General features: G+C 37.8%; 1 non-coding gene across 1 annotated transcript; it reads left to right on the forward strand.

Moving 5' to 3' along the window:
- The first annotated feature begins 3,793 nt into the window (after positions 1 to 3,793).
- On the forward strand, positions 3,794 to 3,900 carry LOC145038160 (small nucleolar RNA R71). The gene has a single exon (XR_013679225.1). It is a non-coding gene; the product is annotated as a small nucleolar RNA R71 (small nucleolar RNA).
- Positions 3,901 to 5,829: the final 1,929 nt, after the last annotated feature.

A 5,829-nucleotide genomic window follows, 5' to 3' on the forward strand; every position in this document is an offset into this window, starting at 1 on the left:
ACGGATAGTAAATTTGAAAATAAATAAATTCTTGTTGATTCAGATACTCAAATTGAAAATTAAGATATCAATGATTTTGCTTATGACTTAATTTTTGGAATTCCTGACAGGGCAATTGATGCAAAAGTTCATGCTCCTGATAACCAAACATCAGAATCATCAAAACATACTGATGATTCAACAATTACTACAAATTCAATATCTTGCGAAAGTGTGCCTAAATTTCGTATGGCGGGGGAGCATACGACCACAAATATACAGGGAGAGCAAACTTTCGAGGAGTAGAATGAGACTATGAGTCGTCAAGTTGAGGGGGAGCATTTGCAATTACCTTTAAATGATCAACAGGAACATCATTTTGAGGGGGAGCATCAAGATGAACATCATGTTGAGGGGGAACATGATGAAACAGTGACAATTAATCTTGATGAAAATGATGAATTTCATGAATTAAATGATAATTTTTCTGTTGCAGGATCTGAAAATGAAGATATGTACGAAGATGCACCATTGGAATTCAATCCTGATTTTCCACCACTTGAGAAATGAACAGGGAATCATCCCAAAGAACAGGTGATTGGGAATCCACAGGATGGGGTGTTGACAAGAGCTCAAATCCATGTGAAAAATGAGGTACTGAATGCGAACCAAGAATTATGTATGTTTAATATTTTTATTTCGAAAATAGAGCCACTGACAGTAAAGAATGCTATGGAACACTCAGATTGGGTTGTTGCTATGCAATCTGAACTGGCTGAGTTTGAACAAAACAAGGTTTGGAGATTAATTCCTAAACCTTCTGATGTTTTGATTGTCGGATTAAAATGGATTTTCAAAAATAAAACTGACAAAGATGGCAATATTATTCGAAATAAAGCTAGACTAGTTGTTAAAGGCTATTCGCAACAAGAAGGAATAGACTACGAAGAAACATTTGCTCCTATCGCAAGACTCGAAGCAGTTCGCATATGCCAACTTGACTTCCCTATAAACGAAATGATGTTTATCACAGCGCAGTACAAGATCAGTGAAAATTTTGAAAATGCTAATGAATATACCTACAAGAAAATCATATTCATGTTGTACATGCAATGGATCAACAGGAAGTTTGGTCTCTGATAAAGATAAAGAAAGTGTTAACTATCAAGAAGGATGAAATGTTCGAAAACATGCTTCAAAATTTTCGATACTTCGTTGTCTGAGCAGATAACAAGCCTTTCGATTTTAGCATTGCTGACTTTCCCTTAATGAATATAAATGATCTCATTCAAGTGGCTCTTATCCTGAAAGACATGGAAGAAAACAAGCTCAAAGGATATGATACTGATGTGTTCAGATTTGGTTTCACACATATCAAAATATTCATAGATAACTACTATGATTGTTTGGCGTTAACTGATGAAGAACTCGCATCAGGCCTTCGAAGAAAAGTCACAGTTCCTTGGGAATCAACATTGCCACAACCAGAATTGAAGAAGTTTGCAGACGGAGAGATATGCCTTAAACCTTTTGGCAAGGTTTTCGCAGGCAAAGACAACAAGGGGAAGCCTAAAAGATTTTTGTTTCAAGTCTCAGAGATTGAAAGATACACCACTTCGCAATATACGAATTTCATTGTTTGTATGAATAATTACACAAAGAATAATGAAGGAGATAGGAAGGAGCTTAAAAAGATCATCACTTGGTATTCAGAAATCCGTAGAACAATGCACTCAGTTGTTCAGAATCTCACAAACTGAATAGCTTCGACTATTTACAATGGGGGAGAATGTAGAGTCTAGAAATTGTAAAAGTCGAAGTGTCTGTTCTTAGTTTCGCATGTTAATTATGTTAATTATGTTACTAAGTCTTCAATTTTGCAAAGCGTATTGTTAAGGACTTAGTATATTTTTTGTACATTCATGTTTCCTATAAATAGGGACTGAGGTTAGAAGTAGAGAAACGATTGATTCAATGAGTGATTCACTAGTCATTTGCATGTTTCTCTACTTAAGTCTGTAATCAGTTTCTTCATCAATATAAGATCTGATTAATATTTACTCCTTGTGTTCGTACTTTTCATTCATATAATCATGATTGCTTTCTAAATCTCGATTTCAATTCTCTTCAGGAATAAGAGACAACACCTGGTGGAAGCCTCCGCAGCCACAACATCTACTGCCACTACCACCTCTACTGCTACCACAGAAAGGAAGAAGTATTACGGGAATCTACCCCTATGCTTGAAGTGCACCTTCCATCATAATGGAGACTACCGAGTGCTCCATTGCACAAACTGCAGCCAAAAAGGACACACTGCCCCTTTCTGCAACATCCCCACTTGGCACTTCACATCAACCACCAATGTTGGGACCAGTCCAATATGCCACCGGTGAGATAGGGCATTTCAAGAGGGACTGCCCCACTGAAACAGAAATAACGAAGGCATAGGAGGAGTTTGACCTTGATACATAAAGTAGCATCAAAGGACCCGGTAGAATTTTGGTACGTTTCTCAACCTTCGTAGCTAATCGAAAACAATAAATAATAAATTCCAATTGTAGTTACTTCCTTGTTAAGGAAAAAGTCGCAGCACTATTATAAAACATAAAGACCCATTAGGTAAAGCTATGATGGCTTAGTATATACGTTAAGGCCATTTATAATTAAGATTGATAGACCTCGAGTGAGTGATGCGGCCTTATTTCTTGTTCCTTGTTTGGTTGTGGATTTAGGGCGAAGTCGCTCAGTCAACAGTCCTTTTAATCTTAATTATACATGACTAGTGTATACTAGGCAGTTATAGAGAGGCCTTGTGGGAAAACTATTCGTGAAAAGTACATCATTCCAAAGCATCAAGACCCCTAGCATTCAGTGTCAATCATGTCGGTCCAAGTATTCGCGATAGTAATACCATGGACGAACCTGAAATGCTAAAAATTTGTGTGCCCTGTCCAGCACATGGTCCTATCAAGCTTCATTCCATATTGTGTCAATGCCTATTATTTTCGACACTCCTGTCAGTCATGGTTCGACGTGCTTCGACCATGCGAGAACTTCCTAGTGCTGTGTAAAAAGAACTTCCACCTTATCGTAAGTGTCAAGTAAAAAAATTTCGAGCCAAATGGAAAACTCCATGCGAGCGATCCGTCGTCTCTCTCATTCAAACCTTCAGAAGTACCCAGGAGAGGGGTACCGCGTGCTGTTAACCAACCCCAGTTGAAATTAGAAACTAAATCGAAAGAGCACTACAGATACTCCAGAAGGCGATAACCACCCGAGGTCTACCCCATAGATTCCCTAGAAAGACCACTTGCCCCGTGAAACCAAGTTCTTGAATCAAGAGTAAGAACTCATGGGATTAACTAACTACTACGGAGTATGTACATTAGGGTGGTATATAATTTAGATTGGTAAGAGTTAAGATGTGTGCTTTCGCCCTACTCCCTGTTCCTTGTCTGGTTGTGGGTTTAGGGTGGGGCCACACATCTAAACATCATGTCAATCTCAATTATATATGACTTGTATACACTGATTAATAGAATGGAATGTTTGATCCATTTTATCCATCCTCCTATCCATGGTTTTTAGCATAGCCATGACCGCGGATAAGTCTTCAGTAGCTGCATAAGCGGCTCCCCTAGTGACATCATGTCTAGGGTTGTGGTATTCTCTAGAGTGTTTAGAGAACTCTTCAATCACTTCTTTGATCACCGGGGGCAGCTTCATTGTAAGTGAGCCTTGTGAGTCTAGTAGCTGCTTGGTTGTGACATTGACTCCATCATAGAAGATGGAGACTTCTTGCTGGCTGTTTAGGTCATGGTTTGGGCAGTTTCTTAGTAAGCTCTTGTATCTCTCCCAAGCTTCATATAGTGATTCTCCAGCTTGTTGTTCAAAGTTAGCAATGTCCTTCTTCAACTTGGCTATTTTGGAAGGTGGGCAAAAGTGATCAATGAATTCTTCTTTCATCTTGGCCTATGTGGTAACTGATCCGGGGGGATGTGACTTGAGCCAGTCTTTTGCAGCACCTTTGAATGTCACCGGAAGCATACGAAGTAGCTGAGTCTTGCGGGGCACATTTGGAACATTGAAGTAATCAGCTACATCATTGACTTCATCCAAATGCTTGTAGGCATGGTCCTTTCCATAAAAGGTATTTCTTTAAGTAAAGCTAGGATATGACCCTTGAGCTCAAAGGTAGCGGCCGCGGGAATTGCGGGTTGCACAAGTCCCGGGCCAGTGTCGTCGCGCATCCTCTTCTTCCATTCTCCCATGGGGATTACATCAATGTTAGCCATTGTGATAGCTAACTCTTCTTCGGAATCGGTTTCGTGCTCGTATGTAGGCTCCTCTTCTTCCTCGGTCTCGTACTCAATATCTTCCTTAACCGGTTCGTCGATTACTAAAGAAGCGTTGGATGCTCCTGATTTGCTGCTCTTCTTTTTCCCAAAAACAGTCTTCAAATTGGACAAAGGTGACTTCTTTTGTGTACTCGAGCTCTCCACGTCCTTTCCTTTGTTCCTTTTCAATGCGGATTTGGGATCTTCAAACGGGGGTACCAGCGGGGTGTTTGATCCTCTGGTCATGAAAGTCCTGAAATAAACAAGATAAAAACGTAAAAAGAACAAAAAAGTGTACTAAAAAATCGAAAATTAATCTGCCAAATACACTTGTACTCGCCGAGTAGGTGCGACTGCACTCAGCAAGTATCAGTGTAATTTTGAAGAAATTAGAAACTTAATATTAAAACTAAAACAGATGCTAAAACGTAATTTCTAACTACTAAATTGTGATAAATTAAGTTTGTGCCAGTAAACTCACACAAAGGATCGAAAAAATTAGGGATTAGACTAATTATTTAGAACCTTCCCCTACAACGGCGCCAAAAACTTGATGTGTGTAAAATGCACTTGTTTTATTCCTACTTTTTAGTAATAAATTTAGCACACAATGGCAGTGAACCTGTCTTTTAGTGGTATAGTTGAGTAAGTAGGGTATCGAACTCAGGGAACGGAAAATTAAACTAATGGCTAATTTTAACTAAGCAATTAATGAAAGTAAAAGGTTTTTCTCTAGTTTTGCAAGACTAGAAACTTAAGCACACCACATAAACACTTAATTAACTTATTAACTAAATAACTAAGCAAACAACTAATTCACCAAATTTGACAAAGATGTTTCTATCTAGGTTCAACCAATTCACTCCTATGGTTATTTGGTATTTATGATAGATTAATTGTCATTGGCTACCAATTATAGTGGTCAGGTTCATGTTCATTACTCCTAACCCGTAGACAATTAATTAATTCAAGCAGTGATCAAGTGTTTAAGCTAATTAATTCCCTAGATTAATTATTTGGATTAAATAAGACTTGTAGTGGTTAATCAATTTAGTGGTTCAATTAACCTCTTGTTTGATGGTTTCTCAAACAAGCTCACACATTAATCTAACTATTGTCTTATTAATCTTAGTTTCATAATCATTATTACTAAGCATATGGTTAAGTATTCACATAGACATATGAGGTTAACAACTAAGAGATGTTCATGCAGCTTAATTGTCTTCCAATTAACAGAAAATAGTTGTGATTAAAGCATAAGGTTCTTTTACAAACTTAATTTAACAGATCACTAATAAACAGTCAATCAAAAGCTAAGAATTAAACCATAGGAGTTCCTTGGTATTCCCCAAACAGAAACAAAAATGTATTTAGCTCATAGTTGCAGTAAAAACAAACACAAAAACAAGTTTAGCTAGATTAAACATACTCAATTCCTAAAGCTAAGTGGAATGATTAACCTAGTTGCCTTGATTCTTCAAAAGGTTGAAGAGTAGAATTCCTCAGCGCC

Source organism: Lactuca saligna, chromosome 3 (assembly GCF_052625555.1).
Source record: "Lactuca saligna cultivar CGN05327 chromosome 3, ASM5262555v1, whole genome shotgun sequence".
Classification (NCBI taxonomy): Eukaryota; Viridiplantae; Streptophyta; class Magnoliopsida; order Asterales; family Asteraceae; genus Lactuca; species Lactuca saligna.